The following is a 27484-nucleotide window of genomic DNA, read 5'->3' as shown; positions in this document are numbered from 1 at the left end:
ACGCAGGCTCAGCGGCCATGGCTCACAGGCCCAGCCGCTTCGCGGCATGTGGGACCTTCCCAGACCAGGGCACAAACCCATGTCGCCTGCATCGGCAGGCGGACTCCCAACCACTGCGCCACCAGGGAAGCCCCCTGAGCATGTTCTATCTCATTGAACTTCAGTTTACTTGTCTGTAATATGTGGGTAAATAGGTTGCAGGGTTCCTGTGAGATTTCTGTGAGCTAACACGTGAGAAGTACCAGGCACATAACAGGCACTCAGTAAATGCTAATTCCCTTGGTGCTTTATAAAATATTTTTCAAAGAAGTCCATATTGATTATTCCATTGGAGTATCACAATCCAGGAAACATTCTGAATTTTGGAAAATTAGTTATGGTACATGACTACTGCTCCCAGAATATATAATTTGCAAATTAGAATAAAACATAAATCTGTATTTTAAAAGGTCTTCCATTTAAATTGTCATTATCCTTATATCTCTCCCCCTCACCAATAGAGCAGGGTGGAGATGGCAGCAGAGGTGCAAACCAACTGGCAACTGAATAACTTCAAATTCCCTCTCCCTCCCTTCCTCCTCCTTCTCTTTCTCTGTCTGTCACACACACACACACACACACACACACACACACACACACACACACACGTGGCTTGAGGAAATAAAGAGAAGAAAGACATTCCAAGAAATAGTGTACATTTAGGACTCTCCAAGTGGAATTTCCTCTCTTTCCTTCTTGGCTTTTATCCCTCTCAGCTAGTCAAAGAAAATGTGCACAGCTGGATGTGAGAGGCGGGGGAGCCCTGTGTCTTCTGACTGCTGGCCCATCCCCTCCTCTGCCTGGGATTTCCCAATTAAGAAGAGATGAGGAAAAAAAAAAAAAAGAAGAGATGAGGAGATGGAAGAAGACATTTTTAAGGGAGGACAGAGAAGGTTACTCTAAACCAGGGAAAAGGAAGCAGGGAGACTCAGAATGCAGGCAGACGTCTACTGCTCTCTTTTCTTTTAGTTAATAACAGTTACTGCCAGCTGTTACTGCTGCATTCAGATCTTCCTGGGTTTTAAAAAAATGTATCTCAGGGACTTCCCTGGTGGTCCCATGGGTAAGACTCTGCACTCCCAGTGCAGGGTGCCCAGGTTCAATCTCTGGTCGGGGAACTAGATTCCACATGCAAGCCACAACTAAGAGTCCGCATGCCTCAACTAAGAAGCCCACATGCCGCAATGAAGATCCTGGATGCCGCAACTAAGACCCAGCACAGCCAAAAATGAATAATAAATAAATATATTTTTAAAATGTATCTCAGATTTTCCTTATTTCTGTCATCCTTCCTGGTGTACTTGTGGTTATAGAAGTTCATTTGTAAAAGTGGCAAAAATGACTTCTTTATTAAAATTGATTTTTTTCAAAATAGTCAATATAAATATAAATAGTCAATATAAAATAGAGTTATTTTATTCTTAAATATTTAATATAATTATAAGTGGTAGTGTGACATCTCAGGCTACTTGCCACTACCAGCTCATGCCCACTCCTTGCTAACCTGGCTGCCCTTTTGCTTGGAACAAATTCCACTTTAGCTTCCTAAATATTTGTCTCTATGTCAGCCTTCTTGTTTCATCTTCTTTTTTGCCAGATTAGGGGTTTTTGGTGGTTGCGGGGAGGGAGTGCTGCAGATAGGCAATTGTTTAACTTGTCTCTGCGTTATGATTTTACAAGCAATGTCAGGAACTGTCTCCCACCTCTCCAGATACATCAAAATCTCACTATTGATGAGTATGCCTTTCCACGCTGCTGTGTTTTGCATAGTGATATGTAACTCTGGAGAAGTGTGACTAACTTCTGAAATTTTTCTCTCTGACAGATGAACTTTTATTACTTCTTCAAAATCCTATCCAAATGCCATCTCTTGTGAAATGATCTTTGCTTCTTTTGAGCATGAATCATTTCTACTTCTCTGTTCCCATAGTGCATGGAACACGTTTCTACCATGCATAATATGGTATCCTTTTCATTTCTGTCTCCTCCATGTAGACTGTGATGGGTCTGAATGTTTTAAGGACTTTTAATACATAATACCAGCTTGCTCTCTAGAAAAGTTTGCACTAATAAACACTCCACCATCAGTATGAGTACCATTTTTCTTCCACTCCAACAAACACTAGATAGAATAATTTTTAAAATTTTTGCTAATTTGGTAGACCAAAATTGGCATCTCATTATTATTCAAACTTACATCACATGTGGTGAAACATTGAACAATACGTTTTGTGTAATAATGGCTATTTGTGTCTTGAACTAGTCATATTTTGAGGTCGATTCAATTCTATTATTTTATTATTAAGCACTCCACCCATCCCAACCTTTTACCCCATTCTGTTTAGCACTTCTGGGTATTACAGTACTTATTTTGCAAAACATTGCACTATGGTGATCTGATTAAGTTACTTCATGGGAAGGTACTATTAAGGCCATAACATTTTCCTGGAAAACAGCAGTGCTGACTTAATTCTTTGTGGTTATCTGTGCCCAGTCACACTACTTCTGAATTACACATCACTACCAGTAAGTGCAATAAAAATTTATTCCAAATGAAGTATCACTAATAAATCTGGAAAGAATTTGAAAAGTCCCTGGAATCAGTGGAAATATTTTTTGATGCTAATAAAATTTTATAATATATTTTATGTATTTGTGTTGAAGAACCTTATCAGGGAAAGAGGAAGTGGATTTAGAAAATGGTTAGCAAGTTTGTCAGTATTTGATTTCACGTGAATTTTAATAGTTCCCTGTTAATGACAATAATGATAGTGAACTAACAATAACAACAACAACAATAATAACTAAGATATATTGAGTGTTTAAAAGGTGATGGGCATTTGGAATTCCCAGGCAGTCCAGTGGCTAGGACTCTGCACTTTCACTGCCAAGGCCACAGGTGCCATCCCTGGTTGGGGATCTAAGATTCCAAGCCTAGAAGTGCGGGAAAAAAAAAAAAAAAAAAAAAAAAATATATATATATATATATATATGTATGTATGTATGTATAAAATGGGCATTATTCTAAAGACTTTACACATTTTAGCAACTTTAGTCTTTATTACTTACTCTACCCATCTCCACCCTACTCAGTTTCCTGAGAGCTGAGGTTTACAAACAACATTGTTGGAGTCACTTGCCACCTGGCCTTCAGGGTGTCTGGCCAGTGGGAAACGGGTAAGAGATTGGAGGGAGGCAAGAGGAGGGAGGTTAGGGCCTATATTTCCTGGCCTCCTTCCCGTCAGCTTGAGGCAGTTATCCGCATCCTCTGCTAAAGGATGCAGTTCTTGTCTTGTAACCATTTGCGAGAATCTACCCTCTGCATGCTAGGAATTCATTCTTCCCTTTGTGCCCTGGTGGTAATAGGCTCTGCTCAAACCTTCACAGTCAGTTCCTTTATTAAAGCTTCTCCATTATCCTCCTGGAGTGCACCCTCTCTTTTCAGGCCAGGATCCTGGCTGATATGCTTGACTGATAATTTATAGAATTCTCAGTTCGAAATTATCCTCCTCAGAATTTTAATGACATTAAAGCTTTATTGCATCAAGCTTTCCAGTGTTGCTGTTGAGAAGTCTGATGATATTTTGATTCCTGAATTTCTTTCTCCCCAACCCCAGAATCTTGTTAAATCTTCTCTTTGTCCCTGGTGCTGTGAAATTTCATGAAGTTGTATGTTCTTTGAGAGACTTTCCCCACCATTGTTTTGGATGGTGGGCTCCTAGGATCTGGAATACTCAAATATTGGGAAATTTTCTTTTTTCTCTTCTTTTTGGCCATGCTGTGTGGCTTGCGGGATTTTAGTTCCCCAACCAGGCAGGGATCGAACCATGTCCCCTGCAGTGGAAACATGGAGTCCTAACCACTGGACCATCAGGGAAGTCCCTTGGGAATTTTTCTTGATTATTTTGCTGCTTTCTCCTCTCTCTTTCTCAAGTTGTCTCTTTCTAGCATTCATATTACTGTATATTAGATATTGGAACTTATTGTCTTATCCTCTAGTTTTCCTGTCTCTTCTTCTGTTTTTCACACTTGTCTTTTTTGCTTACTTTTTGAGAGATATATCTAACTTTATCTTCCAACACTTCTATTCAGTTTTTCATTTCTGCCATCATTCGTCTCCCTGCTCCACCCTCCAACCCCCTGAGTTTGCTCTTCTTCTCCTGGAATGAACCCTTTTAAAAGTAGATATTTATATTTCATGGATGTACAGTCCTTTTGACTGTATAAGGATATTGGTTTGTTGGATTTTGAAATTTTCTTCTCTCTACTTAGTCTCTGTTGCCTCCAAGTTCCTTTTGTTCATTTGTTTTCATCACTGTTTTTTGTATTAGATGCGTTTTCAATTTCTGGTGACCCTTGAGTGTTTGCTCATACTTAAGAATTGGAAGTAAAAAAAGGAAGACCCAGAGTATACAGGTGAGTCTTGTTGGCCGGGATCTTCATTTTAGGGTGATTTGGCCGGGCTGTGTTGTTGTGAAAGGTAGCTTAGGTCTGAGCTCTTAGACTGGTCCTATTCCCCAGATAAGAATCTTCCAATGACTTGCTTGGAAGAGATAGTCTGTCTGCCATTACCTGGAAGCCGAGTGGGGAAAGAAACCAGAGCCTCATCATTCATTTTGAAAATATCCACTTAATCCCTCTGTTGTGAGTACATTAGTTCTACTCTCTATTGTAACTGATTTTGTCCTGTCCAGAAATCCTCTATTTTGCCCTCTTCAAAGGGGGAAAACAACCCTTGAGTCTTCTATAGGAGGAGAAGAGCAGTGATTAAGCTGATCAGAGTTGGGGCATGGATCTGGGAGTTATGATGATTACTCAACACACTTTCAACCAATTCTCACATTTTTACCACTTATGCAAGTATATGACGCTATCAATTTTTGAGCATTTTTCTTTTTCTCTACAGTGTAATGGTTACTTCTCAGATTCCCTCACTACTAAGACAGGACCTAACTTCCTTGTTTTGCTAAGGTAGTTGCCACTCACATCTGTTTTCTAGCATCCACAATCTTCATATTAGATAAAGATCTTTAAAAATATATCCATTTAGTGTCATTTTAGTGGAATTTCAGGAAGGAGAGAATAGTAATGCATTTGTTAAATCCACCATGTTTACCTATTTAAACCTAAGTATAACTTTCTATGGCTGAAAAAAAGATATCCGTAATAGCCTGTTGTTTGCCTTCTATATACTTTAAAATGCTTCCTTCCCCAATATGTGGCTGTTTATTGATTGCTAATGAAACAAGACCACTTTACAATTGTTGATACTTTACAACTGTTGATATATTATTCTTATATAAAAATGAGTGATCTCGTGAAAAAGCAAGGTAACTCAAGAACTGTGCTCTGATATCACTGTGAGAATATCATATTAACAAGTTAATAATAGTCCACAATTTTGCCCTTAGCCATGGCCACCATGCAAACTGTGGCATTTTGTTCTAGCACTCTCATCTACCTTTTGAGAAATCTCCCAATACATGTATTTTCAGTGGGAGATAGTAGCCAACTTGGCCTTGACAGATTCAGGGAACATATGGCTTTGGATCTTCCTATTGGACACTGTCCTGCACTTTGTCATGCAAGGTTGTGAGGTCAGATCTATCACAGAGACAGAGGCCTTGTTGTCCTCTTAGGTGACCATTGCCATGGTTTCTGTTGCTCAGCCTGGTCATACTGTCCGCCCTGAGATTATTCCCATTTCTCAAGTGGGGCCATCTGGTCTCTCATCAATTCGGTCAGCCCTGATGACCTTTTAATAAATTTCTTTTTTGCTTAAGATAGCCAGCCATGATTCAGTCACTTGCAGACAAAACCCTTGACTGATAAACATGACAACAAAAGGAAGGCTATTTGCAAGTGCCACCAGAGGCTGGATGCTGGGATGGATAGACACAAGTTCAACAAGTCTTCAGAAAATAAATTGAAAATTCTTGCCCCATTAGGAATGGATGGCCAGTATCCCCTGCCTATGAAAATGATGGTTGACTTTTTACAGTCTCTGCTGCTTACAGTCTAAGAGTAGATCAGTGCTCACTTCTGTGCCTCTAAAATCCCATGTTTGTTTTATCAGAGCCAAAGAAAATGACTCACTAATGAGCACCAGATTTGCCTTTGTCTAAAATGCCAAGAGAGATGTTTAGTGATATGTGGGAATAATCCTTGAAAAACAGCATAAATCTAAAAGAGTCCGTAATAAATTAGGTGGGAAACAAAAGTCATTTTTGGTTGGCCAATATTATATTACTCCTATACATTCAGGTAAATATGTTCAATTTGACTTATGATGAGTTACTTGAGGTTGGCAGCAATCTAAAACGCACACACTAAAATATTACAAGTACTAAAGAAATGCATGAAACGAGCTTAATGTAAAAATAATGTGAACAATACAGAAATATATAAAGTGAAACCAGAAAGGCCTCTTCCCTAATCCTCATCTCCCCAGTCTACCTCCAATCCCATTCCCTCGCCATACGTAATGTATATGTTATTCCTACATATCTCTACACACCTTTGTAGATCTACATTTTTACATGTTTGTAACCTTATTATACGTGTTACTCTGTGGCATGTTTTCATTTATCCAATACATCTTAGTGATCTTTTCATGTAAATACATATAGATCTCCTCCATTCTTTTTAATGATTACAGAGTATAAATAATATGGCTAAACACAATTAACTTGGTGAGTCCCACATTTATGAACTTTGTTTGTTTTGATTTTTCTCTATACAAACAACGCTAACATGGATATCCTGTGTTTTATATTTCTATATGCATTTAAGTTTTCTGTATGATAAACTATTCCCAGCAGTAGAATTGTTGGTTAAAGGCTGTGCATGTTTAACACTTTGAAAGATCCTGCCCCTTCAAAAGATCTCCTATGACTTTAATTTGCATTTCTATGTTTACTAGTGGGTTAGCGCATCTTCATTCATGTCTTTGTTTGTGAAATTGCCTGTTTATATTATTTGTGCACTTTCCTGTTGGGTTGGTTATCTCTTTCTTATTGATTTGATTGGAAAACATATTTATAATGAACCATGTTCATTCTGTGCAGTAGAAGTCTATAAACAAATGGCAGTTTTACCTCCTTACCCCCATTTACCAATTGAAGCAATATAAAAGCCTAATGGCTTACTCAGCTTTTTAAACTGCAATGTCAAGGAGTCAATCAGTGCCAGCCATAGGCATTAATTCAACTTGTACTATAACTCACAAGGTAATTTAAAAAGACAAAAATATGACTGAAATAGTATTCTCTAGATAGCTCTTTTAAATTATATACATTTAATTAATTTAAAAATTAGGGTATTTAGAGACCTAGATAAATTTATTCTAAAATTTATATGGAAAGGCACAGTCCTAAAATAACTAAAAGCATCTTGAAGAAAATGAATAAAGTGGGAGGAATCACTCTATCTGATATTATGGCCTACCAAGTAGCTGTAGTGATCAAGGCAATGTGGTACTAGCCAAGGGGTAGACACATAGATAAATAGAAGCCAGAAATAGACTCACAGAAATATGTCCAACTAATTTTTTAAAAATAAATTTATTTATTTTATTTTTGGCTGCGTTGGGTCTTCGTTGCTGCGCGCAGGCTTTCTCTAGTTGCAGTGCGTGGGCTTCTCATTGCAGTGGCTTCTCTTGTTGCAGAGCATGGGCTCTAGGTGCACAGGCTTCAGTAGTTGTGGCTTACGGGTTCTAGAGCTCAGTAGTTGTGGAGCATGTGTTTAGTTGCTCTGCAGCATGTGGGATCTTCCCGGACCAGGGCTCAAACCCACGTCCCCTGCATTGGCAGGCGGATTCTTAACCACTGTGCCACCAGGGAAGCCCTGTCCAACTAATTTTTGACAAACATGAAACAGTAATTCAATTGAGGAAAAATAGGAATAGACTTTTGTTACTGAACCAGGCTTGTTTTGCCAGATGAACAACAAGGTTTGCAGCAAAGAAAGGGTTTATTCACAAGGCAGACGGAGGGAGGAGAGACAGGAGAACAAATCTCAAATCCGCCTTCCTGGAGGCCGGGGGCTTGGAGCATTTATAGGGTAAATAATAAAGAAACAGGGCAGTCTGAGGTATAGGGAGCATGGGGAGTGTGAGGAAAGGTGACTGGGAAAAGGTGTAATAATCGTGGTTCTGTACAAGCATGACTAAGCTGTAGGCCTCTGCACATCCCAGAGGTCACCGAGTGGACACTCTTGTGGACCCAGTTGAAGGGTTGGTGGTTCTATCCAGTCTTAACCAGCTCCGCTGGAACTAGACACAGCTGACTCTTGGCTTAACTCAAACAACCTGCAGCTGACTCCAAGTTTGTGGAATGATTACTCAGGCAAACATCTTTCTGTTCAGGCTATGTGCAGCTTGGAGGACATGCAAGTCTTTTGTAGCAACAATTAAAATTCCTTGATTAGTGAAGGCATGTTATAGGGGAAATGGATTTAACTAATGACTACCCCCAAAATGGTGCTAGAGCAACTGGATATCCATAGGTCAAAAAAGGAACCGAGACTTAAACCTCACATCTTATTAAAAATTAACTCAAGTGGATTATGTACTCAAAGGCAAAATGTAAAACCAAGCTTTTAGGGAAAAAACAAAACAAAAACAAAAACATGAGAAACCCTTCAGTATCTAAGACTAGGCAGAGACTTCAGGATAAAAGGACTAGATCTTAGATTGGACCCTAAAACAGTATCTGTAAAAAGGAAAAACTAGTAAATTGGCCCTCATCAAAATGAAAAAAATTTTTCCTTTGCTCTAGGAAAAATGCTGTTAACGGGATGAAAAGGCAAGCTACAAACTGGGAGAAAACTTTGGAATTCATATATCTGACAAAGGACTAGTATCTAGAATAGATAAAGAACTCTCAAAACTCAATAGTAAAAAACCAAATAATCCAATTAGAAAAATAGGCAAACATATGAATAGAATGTATAACTCACTGAAGGAAGTAGATAGTTGGCAAATAAGCACATTTAGATGTTCAACATCATTAGTCATTAGAAAATACAAATTTATGGGCTTCCCTGGTGTCTCAGTGGCTAAGACTCTGCCTGCCAAAGCAAGAGACACAGGTTCGAGCCCTGGCCGGGGAAGATCCCACATGCTGCAGAGCAACTAAACCCATGTGCCACAACTATTGAGCCTGAGTTCTAGAGCCCATGAGCCACAACTACTGAGCCCATGTGCCACAACTACTGAAGCCCCGTGCCTAAAGCCCATCCTCCATAACAAGAGAAGCCATGACAATGAGAAGCCCGCACACTGCAACAAAGAGTAGCCCCCGCTCACCGCAACTAAAGAAAGCCTGTACACAGCGACAAAGACCCAACACAGCCAAAAATAAATAAATAAATAAATTTCTAAAAAAAAAGAAAATACAAATTTAAAACTGCAATGAAATATCACTATACATCTATCAGAATGACTATAATTAAAAATAATAACAACACCAAATGCTGATGAGAATGCATGTAAACTGGAATGCTCATACGTTGCTGGTAGGAGTATAAAATGGTAAGCCCATTCTGAAAACAGATTGGTGGTATCTTATAAAATTAAACATGCAAAGACAACCCTCAGAATGGGAGAAAATATTTGCAAAATTTGATAAGGATCTAGTATCCAAAATATATAAAGAACTCTTACAACTCATCAATAAAAAGGCAACCCAATTTAAAATATGAGAAAAGGATCTGAACAGACATTTCTCCAAAGAAGATATACAAATGGCCAATAGGCACATGAAAAGACGCTCAATATCACTAGTGATCAGAGAAATGCAAATCAAAACCACGATGAGATACCACTTCCTACATACTAGGATGGCTAGAATTAAAAAGCCAGATAATAACAAGTGTTGATGAGAATGTGGAGAAATCAGAACCTTTATAACACTGCCAGTGAGAATGTCAAATGATGCAGCCACCTTGGAAAACAAGGTGGCTGCACCATTTAAAGTTCCTCAAAAATTTAAACATGGAGTTACCATATCACCCAGCAATTCCACTCCCAGGTATATGCCCAAGAGAAACGCATATATATGCTCACGCAGAAACTTGTACATGGATGTTCATAGCAGCATTATCCATATAGCAAAAGATAGGAACAAGCCAAATGTCCATCAGCTGATGAGTGGATAAACAAAATGTGCTGTATCTATATAATGGAATAGTATTCAACCATAAAAGGAACAAAGTACTGATACTTGTTAGAACATGAATGAACCTTGAAAACATGCTCAGTGAAAGAAGCCAGTCACAAAACCCCCACATAATTACATATATATGAAATGTCCAGAGGGGCAAATATAGAGATAGAAATTAGAATAGTGGTTGTTTAGGATTGGAGGGTTGGGGAGACTGGGGAGTGATAGCCTAGGGATGTGGGGTATCTTTTTGAGGTGATGAAAATGTTTTAAAATTAATTGTACTGTTGGTTGCACAACTCTGTGAATACACTAAAAATCATTGAGTTGTACACTTTAAATGGGTGAATTATATTTCAATAAAACTGTCACAGAAATACCTAAACATTCAACCACTATATGACCCCAAAATTGTACTCTTGGGCACTTATCTTAGAGAAATGGGAAGTGTACATTACTTAAAAATCTGTACCAAAATGTTCATAGCAGCTTTATTTGTAAGAGGCAAACCCAGAAAGAACACTGATGTCCTTCAAACAAACTGTGACACATCTATTCCTTGGAGTACTACTCAGGAATAAAAAAGAATGAATTATTGTGAATCACAGCAACTCGGACAAATCTCCAGGGAATTATGCTGAATGAATAAATCGAATCCCCAAAGTTCACATACTGTATGATTTCATTTATTAAAGAATTCTATAATGGCAAAAATATAGAAATGGAGAACTAATTAGCATTGCCAGGGGTCAGGGGGTGGGGTTGGGGGAGGCAGAGGGAGGTGGGCATGGCTATAAAAGGGCAATGTGAGGAATCTTTGTGGTGAAGGGCCTGTCCGTTTCTTGACTGTATCAATGTCAGTATCCTGTTTGCGATGTTGTACCATAGTTTTGCAAGACGTTCCCATTGAGGGAAACTGGGTAAAGGGAATATGGGATCCTTCTGTATTATTTCTTACAACTGCATGTGAACCTATACTTTTCTCAAAATTAAAAGTTTAAGTAAAGAAAAAAAGACTAGGCACAATGAGGGCAGGAATTTTGTACAATATTTAACAGAAAAATCGATTAGTAAAATGGTAGATATCTTCAAGTCAGCTATATATTCAGAAAAGTTCCTTCTTGGAAAGGAAGCATTCATTTCAACAGCCTTAATTTCTTTTAATTAAATTAATTTTTTTTTTTTTTTTTGGCTGTGCCATGTGGCTGGTGGCTCGTGGGATCTTAGTTCCCCGACCAGGGATTGAACTCGGGCCCTCAGCAGGACCACCTAACCACTGGATCACCAGGGAATTCCCTAAATTTAATTTTAAATTTTTATCAGAGTTTAAAAGGTCAGACAGTTCTATGGGCTTCCCTGGTGGTGCAGTGGTTAAGAATCCACCTGCCAATGCAGGGGACACGGGTTTGAGCCCTGGTCCAAGAAGATCTCACATGCCACAGAGCAACTAAGCCTGTGCAGCACAGCTACTGAGCCTGAGCTCTAGAGCCCGCACGCCACAACTACTGAGCCCACATGCCACAACTACTGAAGCCCGTGAGCCTAGAGCCCATGCCCCACAACAAGGGAAGCCACCGCAATGAGAAGCCCACGCGCCTCAACAAAGAGTAGCCCTTGCTCACTGCAACTAGAGAAAGCTTGTGTGCAGCAATGAAGACCCAGTGCAGCCAAAAATAAATTAATTAAATAATTTTTTTTTTAAGTTAAAAAAAAAGTCAGACAGTTCTATAAGACAAAATATAGTGATCTTTTGCCTGACCTCTCTTTAATCTAATCTGCCCCACCCCTTCAATTCCTACTTTGAGTAAATCATTTTAGATACTTTCAGTAGTTTCTTTAGGTATTTACCTCTGCCTTTCTATTATAAAATGTTTATACTACTATTTCTTAAGCTTTTACTTTTAGTTATTATCCACTGATTTTCTACCATAAAAAATAAGGATTTAGCTCTTGTATCTCCTTCTTATCATCTCCACACTTCCCCACCTGCATCCTCTGAATATAATTATACCAGAAATATAAACAAATATTTAAGTGCTTACACTATTGTGACTATGTAAATACTCTCCTTAGCTGAGCCAGGTAGTACACTATGGTTAAATATCCATTCTTGTACATGGTGGATATTTTTCTCTGAAGATAACATCAATACTTGCCTTTTTTCGTGTTTGTTTAGTTTTCTCTGTATATATTGTTATTTCAGCTCTAAACTTCCCACAGAATAATAAGGCTGCTTTCAATATAGGCAAACATATTAACTAAACTATCTGTTCAAATTTGTTTGGAGACATCTCTCCTAAAGCCCTCTGCAGAGGAGGGAAGGTCTGTTACCTGGCTGTGCAGGGGTGGTGAGGAGATCTAGTGGTCGAACTGCTTTTATGCAAGCCACCGACCTCTTGTTTTCAGCCTCATCTGTTTCCCACATTCAGAGACAACCTGTGGCTCTAATTTCTGGGCTTTGAAGGATTTGGCAACCTAATCCTTCTTGGCATCGTCCATCCTCCCTCTTACTGCACATTTCATTTCTTCTTCCTCTAAGTCAATTATCCTGTCTGTTTTGTTAATGTCTCAGCTATTATCTTCTCTCACATCCTCACTATGCTTGTAAATTTTTGAGGTTTTCTTTAAAATTTTTTTTTACCATGATTGCAGTGAAATTTTTGGGTAAGGACAATGAGGGTCAATAGGTGTTTTTGCTTTGCCATATTTGAATGGCAATCCAAGCTTCTTGCATTCTAATATGAATATAAATGGTGATTGCTTCCCAATGATCAAGCTTATGGAACGCCTACATTCTTAGGGCATCAGAAGACAACTGTGGCCCTGCCTGCTAATTGTTCTCCACGGATTTCTGGCCAATGGAAAATAAAGAATTGATGAATACTAATTCTGCTACCTGGCACATAGACATGGACAACGTGGATGAAAGAAGCAGCCTAGAGATGACAGAGCAACAAAATAAAAAATCTGGATCCTTGACACTATGATGCTCTCACATACTTGTGCTTGGAAAATTATGTGGGAGAGAAGTTTACTTTAACTTCTGTTTTATACAAACTTCTCTCATTGCTTTTTATTTAGTTATTTGGTTGGTTTACTGCCACCAAACCAGTATCTTACATAATGAGCACAATATTTTTTGCTAAGAAAGTCAAGGATATGAGAATAATCATGAAGAGGAAGGCAGAAAAATATAGGGAGAAAGAAAAAAGAAATATTAAGAATAAGTTCTTCCCCCAAAAAAGAGGATAAGCATATGGGAGGCGGGGCAGTGTGGTAGAAATGAGTCAAGTGGAGAGTGGGAAGCCCTTGGGGTCATAGAGACCTAAGTGAACCCCATCTCTGTCATTCATGGGCTCTGTGGGGCACAGTAGCTTACCCATCATAGCAGCACAGTACCATTCTTGGGCAATTCACTCAGCTAGAGGGTAGCTGGAAAGGTGTTTTTAGAGAAAACTGATGGGGGGAGAAGCTTTCAACTACTCTTACTTGTATTGTGGGCTTCCTCTACTATTGCTACCATTCCTACTTGTTTCTAGGAAAATAAATCGTGAAATCAAAAAATCTAAATAAAAGAAGTAAAATTTAAAATAATTAATATTACAGAAATAAAGAAAATATCTGAAGAATAACTTTAATCAGATTTTAAACTCTGGAATAAAAAGATTAAAATCAGTTAAACATAAAAAATGAAAATATGTCATGACATAAAAATAAAAATTAGATAAATTGAAAGATAGAAACTACAAAGATAATTAAATCAGAATAAATTATAAATACAATTTTTAAAACAATGTAAATGTGCCATGGTATATCCTCAGTAATAAAGAGTAAAATCATAGTTGAAAAAAAATGTTTTTCCTATGAGTGATTTTATACTTCATTAAAATAAAACTTTACCCCTTTAAAATTTAGAGTATGAAAATTCTCATTCTGCTTTTGGAAATCTTTCTAAAAAGATCTCTGTGCACCATGTAACTTTGATTTTTTTCTTTAATATAAAAGTATTGGAGAAAAAATAGCATCATGTTCTACTTGGTAGTTGACTAATCTTAGGTTTATTTTTATTATTAGTGAAAAATGGAACTCTTTCTTCCATTCCTATATCTTAGTCAGACATGATATCATGCAAGCTGATTACATTAAAATAGTTTGTCTCTGGTGATTCATCATCTTTCTCATTTCTTGCACCACCATGTCTTAAGTTCTTGGGTTGGAAGAAGATGACGTTAGACTGATATGTTTTATTTAACATTGATTAAAAGAGTTCAGATTATTGACATTACAACTTTTGTTTTTAAGAACTAAGCATAGATTACTTTTATTTTAATTAATTAATTTATTTATTTTTGGCTGCATTGGGTCTTCGTCGCTGCATGCAGGCTTTCTCTAGTTGTGGTGAGTGGGGGCTACTCTTCATTGTGGTTCGTGGGCTTCTCATTGTGGTGGCTTCTCTTGTTGCAGAGCACGGGGCTCTAGATGTGAGGGCTTCAATAGTTGAGGTATGCAGCCTCAGTAGTTGTGGCTTATGGGCTCTAGAGCACAGGCTCAGTAGTTATGGCGCACGGGTTTAGTTGCTCCACAGCATGTGGGATCTTCCCGGACCAAGGCTCCAACCTGTGTCCCTTGCATTGGCAGGCAGATTCTTAACCACTGCACCACCAGGGAAGTCCTAGATTACTTTTTAAAGACGTATGTTTATTTTTGCTTTATTATTCTTTTAATGGAGGTATAATTTACATAAAATGCACAGACCTTAGATGTCTTCTTCAATGAGGTGTTTTTTTTTTTTTTTTTTTTTTTGCGGTACGCGGGCCTCTCACTGTTGTGGCCTCTCCCGTTGCGGAGCACAGGCTCTGGACGCGCAGGCTCAGCGGCCATGGCTCACGGGCCCAGCCGCTCCGCGGCATGTGGGATCTTCCCGGACCGGGGCACGAACCCGTGTCCCCTGCACCGGCAGGCGGATTCTCAACCACTGTGCCACCAGGGAAGCCCCTTCAATGAGTTTTGACAAAACAAGGCACAGAACATTTTCAGCTCCGCAGAACTCTTCCTGATGCTTATTTCCAGGCAATACCCTTCAAACATCCTGCGTTAAACATTGTTCTAATTTCTGTCATCACAGATGACTTTTACCTGTTTTAGGATGTCATACAAATGGAATCACATAGTGTATATTTTTTTGCAGCTATTTTCTTTTGCTCAACATAACTGAGTAAAATTTTTGAGATTCATCTATGTTTCTGTATATATCAGTAGTTTGTTCTTTTTTTTAATTACTGAGTAGTATTCCATTGTATTAAAATAATACAATTTAAAAATATATTTTCAATCAGTATTGTGAAAATGACTATACTACCCAAAGCAATCCACAATTTCAATGCAATCCCTAACAAATTACCAATGACATATTTCACAGAATTAGAACAAAAAATTTTACAGGTTGTATAGAAACACAGAAGACCCTGAACAGCCAAAGCAATCTTGAGAAAGGAAAACGGAGCTGGAGGAATCAGGCTCTCCAACTTTATACTATACTACAAAGCTACAGTAATCAAGACAGTATGGTACTGGGACTTCCCTGGCAGTCCAGTGGTTATGACTTTGCACTCCCAATGCAAGGGCCCAGATTCGATCCCTGGTCAGGGAACTAGATCCCACATGCACGCACAACTAAGAGCCCGCATGCTGCAACTAAAAGACCCCATGTGCTGCAACTAAGACCTGGCACAGCCAAATAAATATTTTTTTTTAAAAAAAGACAATATGGTACTGGCACAGAAACAGAAATATAGATCAATGGTACAGGATAGAAAGCCCAGAGATAAACTCAGTCATCTATGGTCACCTAATCTGTGACAAAGGAGACAAGAATATTCAGTGGAGAAAAGGCAGCCTCTTCAATAAATGGTGCTGGGAAAACTGGACAACTACATGTAAAAGTATGAAATTAGAACACTACCTAACACAAAAATAAACTCAAAATGAATTAAAGACCTAAATGTAAGACTGGACACTATAAAACTCTTAGAGGAAAACATAGGAAAAACACTCTTTGACATAAGTCACAGCAAGATTTTTTATGACCCACCTTCTAGAGTAATGAAAATAAAAACAAAAATAAGCAAATGGGACATACTTAAACTTAAAATCTTTTACACAGCAAAGGAAACCATAAACAAGATGAAAAGACAACCCTCAGAATGGGAGAAAATATTTGCAAATGAAGCAACGGACAAAGGATTAATCTCCAAAATATACAAACAGCTCATGCAGCTCAATATCAAAAAATGGGTAGAAGACCTAAATAGACATTTCACTAAAGAAGATATACAGATTGCCAACAAACACATGAAAAGATGCTCAATATCACTAAATCATTAGAAAAATGCAAATCAAAACTACAGTGAAGTATCACATCACACTGGTCAGAATGGCCATCATCAAAAAATCTACAAACAATAAATGATGGAGAGGGTGTGGAGAAAAGGGAGCCCTCCTGTAATGTTGGTGGGAATGTAAATTGATACAGCCACTGTGGAGAACAGTATGGAGGTTTTTTAAAAAGCTAAAAATAGAACTACCACATGACCCATCAATCCCACTACTGGGCATATACTCTGAGAAAACTGTAATTCAAAAAGACACATGTACCCCAATGTTCATTGCAGCACTATTTACAATAGCCAGGGCATGGAAGCAAGCTAAGTGTCCATCAACAGATGAATGGATAAAGAAGACATGGTACATATATATAATGGAATACTACTCAGCCATAAAAAGAAATGAAATTAGGTCATTTGTAGAGGTGTGGATGGACCTAGAGTCTGTCATACAGAGTGAAGTAAGTCAGAAAGAGAAAAACAAATACTGTGTATTAATGCATATATGTGGAATCTAGAAAAATGGTACAGATGAACCTATTTGCAGGGCAAGAATAGAAATGCAGATGAAGAGAATGGATGTGTGGACACAGAGGAAAGGGGAGGGTGGGATGAATTGGGAAATTAGTTTTGACATAAATACACTACCATGTGTAAAGTAGATAGCTAGTGGGAACCTGCTGTATAGCACAGGGAGCTCAGCTTGGTGCTCTGTGATGACCTAGATGGGTGGTGGGGGTGGAGAGGATGTCCAAGAGGGAGGGGCTATATGTATACATACAGCTGATTCACTTCATTGTACAGCAGAAACTAACACAGCATTGTAAAGCAATTATACTCCAATAAAAAATGTTTTAAATCTATTTTCCATGGATAGATGTGGTAGGCAGCTTCTGGCATGCTTCCCAGTAATCCTCACATCTTGATATTCATAGTCTTGTGGAATCCCCTCCCTTCAAGTGTGGGTTGGACCTCATGACTTTCTTCTAATGAAAAGAATATAGCAAATGTGATGAAATGTTGCTTCCAAGAGTTGGGTATAAAGGGCTTGACTTCCATGTTTCTCTCTACTTTTTCTTTCTTGCTTGCTTTAAAGAAGCAAGCTGCCATGTTGTAAGCTACCCTATGGAGAAGTCTACATGGCAAGGAACTGAGGGAGACTTCCCACCAGCAGCCAGTGAGGAACTCTGGCCGTCATTCCAACAGCCTGTGAGGAACTGAATCTTGCCAGCAACCATGAGAATAAGCTTGGACATGGATCCTTCCCCAGGTCAAGCCTTGAGATGATGGCAGCCCAAATCAACACCTTCACTGGAGCCTTGTGAGAGAAAAGATGACTTCTTTTTGGTGAGATTCTTTATCCACAGAAACTGTGAGATAATAAATGTTGTTTTAATCCACTAAATTTTCAGGTAACTTGTTATGAGGCAGTGGGTAACTGTTGCGATAGGCATATAAGTTGTTTCCAATTTGGAGACAATTATGAATAAGACTGCTATGATTATTCTTGTAGACTTTTTGTGAATATGTTTTATTTAAAATGTGTTTCTTGTAAATAGCATAGAGTTGGGTTTCCTTCCACCTTCTCTGCCCCCCGCCACCCTTGTCTGACAATCTCTAGCTTTTAATTGGTGTGTTTAGTCCATTTGAACTTAATGAAATTATTGATATGGTTGGGTTTAAGTCTACCATTTCATCATTTAGTTTCTATTTGTTTTAGTTATTTTATGTTTCTCTTTTTTTGCCTTCTTTTGGGTGATATCAATTAGTATTTAATATTTCATTCTTTCTAATCTATTAACATTTTTAGCTACACCTCTTTAGTGTTATTTTTTAGTGGTTGCTCTAGAGATTAAAATATTCATTTTTAATTTACCTCTAACTTCAAATAATATTTTACTGTTTAACCAACAATGGGGGAATTTTACAACTGTGTAATTCTATTTACTATCCCTGTCTTTTGTGCTTTTATTGTTATATGTGTTACTTCTACAATATATTGCTCTACTTTTTGCTTTAAATATATGAAAAGTATATTTAAAGCAAAAAGAATAACAATGATATATTGCTTTACATATATTTAAAGCAAAAAGTAGAGCAATATATCATGGGATATAGATATAATTTATAGCAAGTATAATAGCAATATATTTAATTTTAAATGGCATTTTATATTTGCCTAGATATTTATTGTTTCTGGCGCTCTAAATTCTATCTTGGAGATCCAGGATTCCATCTGATAATATTTTCCTCAGCTTTTAGACTGAGTAATTTCTCTTAGCATTTCTTATAGTGCAGATCTATTGGACACAAATTCTATCAGCCTTTGTCTGCTTTATTTTGACTTCATTTTTGTATATTTTGAATTCTGGATTGAAAGTTTCCCTTCCCTCCGCATTTTAAAGATGCTATTCCATTGTCTTCTGGCCCTTATTGTTTTTGATAAGAAATCAGTCATAATTCATATTTTGTTCCCCTGTAAATGATGTCTTTGTTTCTACTTTGTTTTTAAGATCTTGGTTTTTTCTTTTGTTTTGTTTTGGTTTTTTGTTTTATTTTGTTTCCAGCAATTGGACAATAATGTTCTTAGGTGTGTTTTCTTTGTATTTATCATGTTAAGTTTTACTGAGTTTCCTGGATCTGTGGGGTCTTTTTAAAAATTAATTTTAGAAAAAATATTTTTTAAGGATTTTAAATAAATTTGAACTTTATTTATGACAACAGTATCTCCATTTCCCTGAGAGCAAGTAGTCTAGATATATGTTAGATGTATTGTCATTTCTATATGTAGACAGGACTTGGTGGCTGAATGGATGCAAGAAACCCATGATAATTTCTGCATTCACGGGTTGGAAAACTTGGTTCTGAATAAGGTTGGCAGCCAAGTTCCTTCTTTTCTCAAAGTGATTTTGGTCATGCTGTTCTTGTACTTCACTGCAAAATCTGAGCTAAGAATACTGGCAGGAAGTGCAAAGAAAGAAATACTAAGGAGTGCAATGCGTCTGGAAAGCAATCTTCCCAGACAAGTTAGGGGAGTTTTGTCTCCATAGCCAATATTGTCAACGTAATAAGATTACCAGTTAATTTTAAAAGGATATAACTCAGGAATAGCCAGATGATAGAGATGCATAGGACAAAGTATGTGGGAAGGTGCAAGGAACTTCCAGGCTCTTGCCAGGGGTCCACTCTCCCTGAATCTCCACGTGTTCACCAACCCAGACTCTCCTTAGAAAATTATTGACCACTATTTCCTCATATACTTCTTTACCCCCATTCTTTCTCCCTTTCTTATGGGGATACAATACATATATGTCAGACCATCTGTTGCTGCCCAAAGACTGTTGGATTCACTGTTCCATTTTGTTCGCTCTTTTTTCTTTTTGTGTTTTCACCTGTATTTGAGTTGATCCTTTCCTCTGCTATGTGCAGACTTCTGTTGAGCCCATCAAATTGATATTTCATATTTTTTATTTCAGGTACTTACAATAAGTTCTTTATTTAGCTGGCTACGTCAGGTCTTAGTTGCAGCATGCAGGATCTTTCATTGTGGTGTACGGGCCTCTCTCTAGTTGTGGCGCGCAGGCTGTATAGCGCAAGGGCTCAGTAGTTGCAGTGTGCAGACTCTCTAGTTGTGGCGCGTGGGCTCCAGAGTATGCAGGCTCAGTAGTTGCAGCACGCAGGGCTCTCTAGTTGTGGTGCATGGGCTCTAAAGCGTGTGGGCTTAGTTGCCCCGCGGCATGTGGGATCTTAGTTCCCCAGCCAGGGATCAAACCTGTGTCCCTTGCATTGGAAAGTGGATTCTTAGTCACTGGACCACCAGGGAAGTCCTGTACAATAAGCTCTTTTTTATAGGTTCCATCTCTGAAGAAATTATCCATTATTCATGCATATTATCTAATTTGTCCACCAAATCACTGAACATGTTTAACACAGTTACCTTAAAGTTCCTGTCTCTGGTCTATAGTTTCAACTTTGAGTTTGCTCTCTTGACTACATTCTCTCTTGACCTTGGGTCACATCTTGCTTCTTTATGTGTCTTGTAATTTTTTTATTGTATGCCAAACATTTTGTGTAGAGTCTGAGTAAATTGTTTTGCTTCCTCTGTTAGGCTACTAGTCTGGTTGACTGAATCAATCTAATCTGTGGATTTCTCCTTCTCCCTCTGGTCTGCTTGTAATTAAAGCAGCTGTGGGTCTCATCTTTTCTAGAATGGGTTTATCACTTTCTACAATTTAGTTAACTTAAGGGTATTTTTTTGAGGGGAAGGTGTTCTTAGTTCTCTGATAAATATGTATTTTAATTGAGGTGTAATTGACATACAACATTATATTAATTTCAAGTGTTCTGATATTTTTTTTTTAACTATGATTTTCTGGCTAATATCTTGTTCTTACCAGTAGAGTAGAAGCAATGTATCTCAAGACTTTGTAAATTTTAATTTGGAATGGAATTCCCTGTTTTTTTCTTAATATGTTTAATTATGCAAATGACAGGCAAACGTGGATCAATGTAGCTCAATAATCAATTTTTCTCTCCCTTTAAAAGGTCAGAAAAAATTGTGAAAAACTTTAAAGTGAGCTAAATTTTACTGGTGGCATTTTCAATGGAAAATTAGGTATTGTATATTGTACCCTCTAAGTTAACAGACTTTATAGATATTTTTGCCTTTCATTATCTTTGAGCTATTTCACAACTTTGTGAATTAAATAAAACTGACAGTACTGCAAACTATTCTTGTCCATACAGATGTAAATAAAGTTGCCCAGTGGAGATACAATTAGTTATTGTCCTGTGGATATTGGTCAGTTTTGTGTCTATTAGCTAACTAATTTCAGCATTCCTGATTGCCTATATCTGTGTCTGCTCTTTGCTCTTTGGATTAGCCTTTGAACTGTTTTTAGTTAGGTTTTCTTTCTTTCTTTCTTTTTTTTTGGCTGTGCCACGCAGCATTCAGATCTTAGTATCTGACCAGGGATTGAACCTGGGCCCATGGCAGGGAAAACATGGAGTCCTAACCACTGGACGACCAGAAAAAATCCCTAATATTTTTGTTTGTTTGTTAACATTTTACTGTATTCCTGATTAATGAGTTAAATGAAGTATGTGTTCATTTTATATTTTATTGAGAGTTATGACTATATCCTTTATAAAAATTATTTTTTAACATGGGTCACCTTTCTCTAGTATGTTATTAGTCTGGAATCCTGTACTCTCTCTGCCGCTCCAAGTTGCACGTGGACCACTTTGCTGCCATTTTCTGGGCTTCTTGGGCACAGACTTTCAACAGCATGTTATTCCCTCTGATTGAGCATCAGGTAAATGTGTGATAAGCCTCAATTCCACTTATAGCTCTTTTCCTTTATTTTCCACAACGTCGCCACTTAAGATCATAAAAGGTTTTTACACTTTACTGAAGGATTTGGTAGGTAGCAGACATCTGTCATTTGTAACTATTGGAATCTTTTGAATACCTTCTTCATATTTTGATAGTTACCTACGGTAGAAATCTTTCCATCTTGGTTATTTTTTTTTTTTTTTTTTTTTTTTTTTTTTGTACTCCGTGGGCCTCTCTCTGTTGTGGCCTCTCCCGTTGTGGAGCACAGGCTCCGGACATGCAGGCTCAGCAGCCATGGCTCACAGGCCTAGCCGCTCCACGGCATGTGGGATCTTCCTGGACCGGGGCATGAATCCGTGTCCCCTGCATCGGCAGGCGGATTCTCAACCACTGCGCCACCAGGGAAGCCCGAAATCTTTCCATCTTAATGAAGAATCCAAAAACATAATTTCCAGCTTCCTTGCTGCTGGGTACAGATGTTAATTATGCCAGTCAGATATATCACATGACACTGGCACAGAAATGAGTTACTTGGTAAAGGAGGCAGGACATAGATCATCCATTTTACTGGCATAAAACTAAGCAGGAGCAGTGTTGTTTTGGGGCTGGCTGCTGTGACCAACTTCTCAATCATGACAGATGCAGCAATTGCCTATTTTACATAGGGCTGAATGAATGTAATAGAGTATTATAATAATGACCTTCAATGAATCATGCCTCCCTTTGTTTGTGTCCCTGTGTAATGTGACCTTTCAATCACTACATCAGGAAATGAGCCTATTTCTCCACTGTCTGGGAACTGGATTGGCCTTGATCATCATGCTGTGAAGACACCCAGTTTAGCTTACTAGAGAATGTGGGACCTCATACAGGAAAAACAAAGTTCCTCAGCCAACAGACAGCATGACATTCTCAGAAATGTAGTAAGGCCATCTTGGACTTTCCATGCCAGCCTGGCTTCTACTTGGAAGGAGTCATATGACCAGCAGCCCAGAGTCTAGGTGAGACTGGCAAAACCATCCAGAATGCCAAACTGCAGAATAAGAAATAATAAATTATTATTGTTTTAAAGTCCCGAAACAATGATAAGGTGGTTTAGGGTATTTTGCTATGCAGCAATAGATAACTGAAACAGGAATCTGGCTGCTGCTGCAACAAAAACCTAAAATAGTGGTTTGGGGATCAGGCAGTAAGCAGAGGCTAAAAAGGTGGCAAGGAGGCTGTTAGTAGAGGCTGGAAGACCAGTGAGGGTAATTGTTATTAAGGCTTCAAAAAGGGCAACTGGGGGCTTCCCTGGTGGCGCAGTGGTTGAGAGTCCGCCTGCCGATGCAGGGGACACGGGTTCGTGCCCTGGTCCAGGAAGATCCCACATGCCGCGGAGTGGCTGGGCCCGTGAGCCATGGCCGCTGGGCCTGCGCGTCCAGAGCCTGTGCTCCGCAGCGGGAGAGGCCACAACAGTGAGAGGCCCGTGTACCACAAAAAAAAAAAAAAAAAAAAAAGGGCAACTGATATAATGTAGTAGTGGAAAAATTAGTGACACTGTCACCTTCTTTAACTCATAAATTAGAAAATGTACCTATTAAATTGGAGCTGGCTGATGAGAACATGGAAGGTGCAAATGGCTTCTTTTAGCTTTGGATAAAAGGGTGTTGTAAAATCGAGAGGAACTAAAAAAGGAACCATTTTATTTGCAAGCAGAATGCAGAAATGTGGACAGCCACAACTTGCTAGCAGATGCCACACATCCACTATTTCCTAAATGAATTTATCTTCCTCTTTCTAAGCCTGCCCATGTATTGGTAATGGTATCAGTAACACCAGATGTCCACACTGGAAACTGGGACTGACTTTAGACTTTTCCTTTTTTATTCATTCATCATTCATTTATTGTGAACTCAGCTACTTTGTGCCAGGGGATATAACTGTGTCGATCAATCCTGTATCCTCACAGACCTCATAGCCTGAAAAGCTCTAATTGATCACCAAGCCCTCCTACTTCTGCTCCCTAAATATCCCTGGAATCTACCCTTTCCTCTCCATTCTCTCAGTCCCTACTTTAGTCCAGTTGTCATCATCTGACTATTCTGTATTCTGCCATAGTTCCCCCTTTCATTCATTGGTTACTCTGCTGCAAGAATGGTCATTTTACATGCAAGCCAGAGAGTGTCCTCCTTTTCTTAAAATCCTCCAGAATAAAGTTTAAACTCCATAATTTGATGGTAGCCTATATTTTCTACCCTGCCTGAAGGTGTCATCTTCTTTCTCAACTTTCTGTGACTTTTGCCTCTTCTCACCAAAACACATTTGGTGAATTCACTCTTCAGGGTGACAGGTGAAACCTCATCTTCCCTGTGTAGCCATCCCCAACCATTCTATGCACATTTTTAATATAACACTTAGGATAGCATATTACAAATCTTTTCTTGGTTATATTCTCCACTCTTGAGTACAGGAAATCTAAGTACAGGAGAGTAAGAATTTAGTTATATTTGTCTTTGTTTTCTGAAATAGTACCTGGTATATAATTAATTCAATAAATGGTCTTGAATAAGTGAATGAGTGAATGAGCCTGTGTAATGGATATAAGATTAAGCTCACCAACTCTGGAGTGACAGTCACCTTCTCTCACACATTTAGGAAATTTATTCAGCACTTATTTGTTTCATGTCTACTTAGTTCCAGACATCAATCCCAATACAGTAATGCATGAGACATAAAAAGTCACTGCTTTTGTGGAACTTACATTCTAGTGACTATGACAGATTAATAAAGCAATAAATAAATAAATGAGAAAATCATCAGGTAATGATAAGTGCTTTGCAGACACACAGCAAGATGATATGATAGAGAAAGACTGAGGAGCTTCTAGAAAAGAAGGTCAGGAAAGGCTTCTCTGAGGAGGTGAAATAAAAACTTAGATTTGAATGATGTGAAGGAGCCAGCCATGCAAAAATCAGTGGCCAAGTGTGCCAGATAGATTGAAAGGCTGGAGAAAAATCTCTGGGGCAAGAATGAACTTGGCCTGTTCTTCAGGAACAGAAAGGAGACCAAGGTGATGGAGCTTAATGAGAGGGGAAAAGCAGGCAATGGCCAGTACTATGTGGTTATGGAAGCCACTTCAAGAGTGTGGAATTTAGTCTATGTGCAGTAGGAAGCTACTGGTAGGAGATGCCATGATTTAATCTATGTTTTAAAAATATCCCTTTGGAGACTCTTCAGAGAATAACTCGTGGTAGGTTAAGAGGGAAAACAGGAAGTCATGTAAGGAGGCCACTGCAGATGTCCAGGGAGAGAAATGGGATGGTGGCATAGGCAGTGGTGGTAGCAATAAAGAAGGGGAAGAAGTGTGCTGATTTGGGAATATTGTGGTTTGGAGGTTTGCTCTTGAATTTGATGAGCAGAATGAGAGGATAAGAACTTTCAAGCATAATTTGATGAATCCAAGTCCTTTATTCACTTTTGTTACCAGTTCTTTCTTGTATTCATCATGAGAGAAAAGCGTGTAGAAGGAGACTCAAAGATCTTGCTTATGGCTATTGAACAGAACATAAAGGTTGAAAAGAGTGTGTCCTTGGATGGAGGATGTCCATGGAAATATGAGTCTTTCCTTGAGGAAGGGAGTACCCTGGCTACCAATATTTAATAAGTCCAGGACACCGAAACAGATCAGCAGGAGGTAATGGGATCTACCCATGCCAGCAATATCAAAATTTAAAGATTCCAACACAAAAAGAGCTCCTGAGCTTTTCCTGTAGGTGCATCAGTGACTGTGAGGTGTGGAGAGACAGTGGGACTTGGGTAACCAAAGTATTTTTGAAAACACCTTCTAAGAAAAACATCAGGTTGCCTACTGGAGCACTCTTCTAGCCACATAGGAAAAATGTGAGTGCCTTGAGGGCAAGGATCCTGTCTTAGTCATCTCTGAATTCCTACTCAATGCTTAGCACCATGCTTCTACAACAAACCCTAAAGTTCAACATGTATTGAATAAAGGAGTGGGGTGGAGACTCAAGCAAAGAGAAAAATGACAATTGTCTCAGATGATACCTCAGCACTTTGTGCTGTTATCTTCAATATCAAATTTATGTATTGTGGTTTAGTTTTGATCCTGTTAATACTAATCTCTCTGTCCTTGGAAACAGGAGGCCATCACCAATTCTTTCACTCCATTTGTTTTGATTAGACCAAATTCTCCCAGGTACATTTCAAAATTAATTCATGTTTTTTGTCCTGTTTTGTATCATTAGATAACTAATCGCCACTTCAATTCTGTTCATTTGTGAGAATAAACATACTTTATAGATACTTTCCTCATTTATTGAAGAAAAAATAAACCTTAATTGAATAAAAATTAGAAGATACAAATAAAGGTAGAAAATAAGGAGCACCCATGACTTTACTTTCATAGAAACTTTATATATTTCTGTAGGGAATTTTTTCTATGTATACACACACATATTTGGGAGGGGACAAAAATGGCATCACTGTAGACTTAATGTTTTGTAATTTGGATTTTAATATTGTTTTAAGATAAAATTAATAAGTGAGAAAAACCTGACTTTTAGGTCAGAGTGTGATTATTTCTTGTTTTCCCTCTTTTTCCTGAAAGTCGTTTTTTTTGTAAAATTATTCTATGAGCCCAACTGAAAAAAATGAGTGAAAGGTCAAGTAAGTAAGATGCCAGCCCTACTGAAGGAACAGTTATATAGAGAGGAGTCAAGCATCTGGCTGACAATTGGACCGCATGACCTCTGAATTCTCCAACTCTGAGATTCTGTAAATGAAGACAGGAGACAGGAATTTCTAAGCCTAGCCAGACTGAAATGGCTGAAGTAAGCTAGTGCAAGGGAGTTCTGGAAAATTAGATTGGAAAGTCAGATTTCAACCTGGTTGCATTTATATCTTGGATCCAAAGATGAGTACACAGTCTATGTGTGTGGAAACTTGTGGGAGTGAATTTGCACAAAAGAAGATTGCTAAGGTCAGGAGTCATGTTCTTCCTCTTCTTCCTCCTTCCTCTTCTCTCTTTTCCTCCTCCTCTTTTATTTACTTTTCCACAGAATGAACAACATTCTGAGCTTCCTCTTTCTTGAATTCCCATATGAAATAACTTGAGCTCACTTCCCAATAATGGAGAGTTTAATGCTAGATACACGAATCAGTCTTCTTTTTTCCCATCAATCTGAAAACAGTAAAACAGTGATTGATTTTACTCACATCATTTTACAATGTTATACAAAAACTCACATTCAAATAAGACTACAATTTTTATTTTTAATTGTGGTAAAATACATATAAGTAGAATTTACCATTAACCATTTTAAACATACATTTCAGTGGCATCAAGTACATTCACATCGCTGTGCAACCATCACCACCATCCATCTCTAGGACTCTTTCATCATCCCAAACTGAAATTCTGTACCCATCAAACAATAACTCTCCATTTCTCCCATCCCCCAGTCCCTGGCAACCATGATTCTACTTTCTGTCTCTATGAATTTGACTCCTCTTGGCACCTCGTATAAGTGGAATCATACAATATTTGTCCATCTTTGACTGGC

The 27484-nt window shown here is 38.3% G+C and overlaps 1 protein-coding gene across 2 annotated transcripts in view; it reads left to right on the top strand.

Moving 5' to 3' along the window:
• Positions 1-27484, top strand: part of NMI (N-myc and STAT interactor) — a 116101-nt gene that overhangs the window by 57920 nt on the left and 30697 nt on the right. Inside the window, exons 1-2 of one of the 2 annotated variants that reach the window (XM_067026032.1) lie at positions 4371-4455; positions 17682-17932. The gene's annotated coding sequence lies outside the window, so the exon portion shown is untranslated. Of the gene's footprint in view, positions 1-4370; positions 4456-17681; positions 17933-27484 lie in introns of those variants that run through there. The other variant, XM_067026031.1, reaches the window with a different exon arrangement.

The sequence above is a fragment of the Kogia breviceps genome, chromosome 2, assembly GCF_026419965.1.
Source record: "Kogia breviceps isolate mKogBre1 chromosome 2, mKogBre1 haplotype 1, whole genome shotgun sequence".
NCBI lineage: Eukaryota > Metazoa > Chordata > Mammalia > Artiodactyla > Physeteridae > Kogia > Kogia breviceps.
The sequence above is the reverse complement of the archived record's forward strand: the minus strand, read 5'-3'. Positions and strand labels throughout refer to the sequence as shown.